Raw genomic sequence first — 1,346 nt, 5'->3', positions numbered from 1 at the left:
ACCGGGAATCGAACCATGAGCTCCTGGTTCATAGGTTGATGCTCAACCACAGAGCCAGTCTATCTGGGTTTCCCATTGATTTTTAGAGAGAGTGGAAGGGAGGGAGAGACAGAGAGAAACATCAATGTGTGAAAGACACATTAATTGCTTGCCTCCATCATGCACCGTCGGGATCGAGCCTGCAACCAAGGTATATGCTCTTGACCAGAATCAAACCCAGGACCCTTCAGTCTGTGAGCCGATGCTCTATCCACTGAGCCAAACTGGCTAGGGCTGAGTGCACTTTTCTTCACATCTTTAGCAAAACTGAGCCTCTTAGTTGAATTGTGTTACACAAATCTGGAACATATATCGTGGTTTATGTTTCAGATTTATTTCTACTTACTCATCAGCAAGGTTGTTTATCTTATGTGTATTACTGTGTGTTTCTTTGTGAACTGCTTGTTGAAATCTTTTAGCCGTTTTTTCTATTAGATTTTTAGTCTTCTTTTATAACAGGTTTTTGTAGATTAGATATATTTATTCTGGTGTGCTTTAAAAATTTTAGATTGAACCACACAAAATTACTAATATTCAACCATTTTTTTATCTGTTCTGCACAGGAATTTTATATGGTTCAACCTAATATTGTTTTCCTTCCAGATCATCATTTGTTTTTTAACTTTGTGTATTGTATCTCCTTATATAGAACTTCCTAATTTTTATATAGTCCATTTGACAGGTATTTCTTGAGCTCCTACTCTGTGCCAGGGGATAGGAGTGACTAAGATGGCAGACTTAGGCCCTGCCCTGTGCTGTCTTCCTTCCAGTAGGGGGTAAGGGTGGGGCTACCAACAAGTAAACCCCGTCGTTGCAGAGCGTGAGGAGGATGAGGAGGAAATGTCTCCTCCTTTATGGCTTTTGGATTTGGTATCTTACTTAGGAAGTCCTTTCTTCCCCACCCCAATATTCTAAAAATACTCTTCTATGTTTTCTTTTAACACTCTTGTGGGTTTGGATTTACATTTAGCATTTTAAATTTCATTAATAATTTATTTTCCTGTGTGGTGGGGATTGAGATTTAAAGTTACTGTTCCAACTGGATAATTCATTTTTTCAGCACCATTTATAAATAGTGCATCCTTCCCTTCACTAATGTGAAATCCCTCTTCATAATATAATATAAATTCCTTTATTACATAGTTCTACTTATTTCTTTCCCATTTATCACTATTTCTATGCAAGTACTACGTGGCTTGAATTTTCAAGCTTTATAATATATTTTATTATTATTCTAGGGCCAGTCTCTTTCATCAGCCTTTCTAAAAAATTGTCTTGGCTCTTCTTCAAGGTGGACTTTAAAACCA

Source organism: Myotis davidii, unplaced genomic scaffold (assembly GCF_000327345.1).
Source record: "Myotis davidii unplaced genomic scaffold, ASM32734v1 scaffold289, whole genome shotgun sequence".
Lineage (NCBI taxonomy): Eukaryota > Metazoa > Chordata > Mammalia > Chiroptera > Vespertilionidae > Myotis > Myotis davidii.
This window is presented reverse-complemented; position numbering follows the sequence as displayed.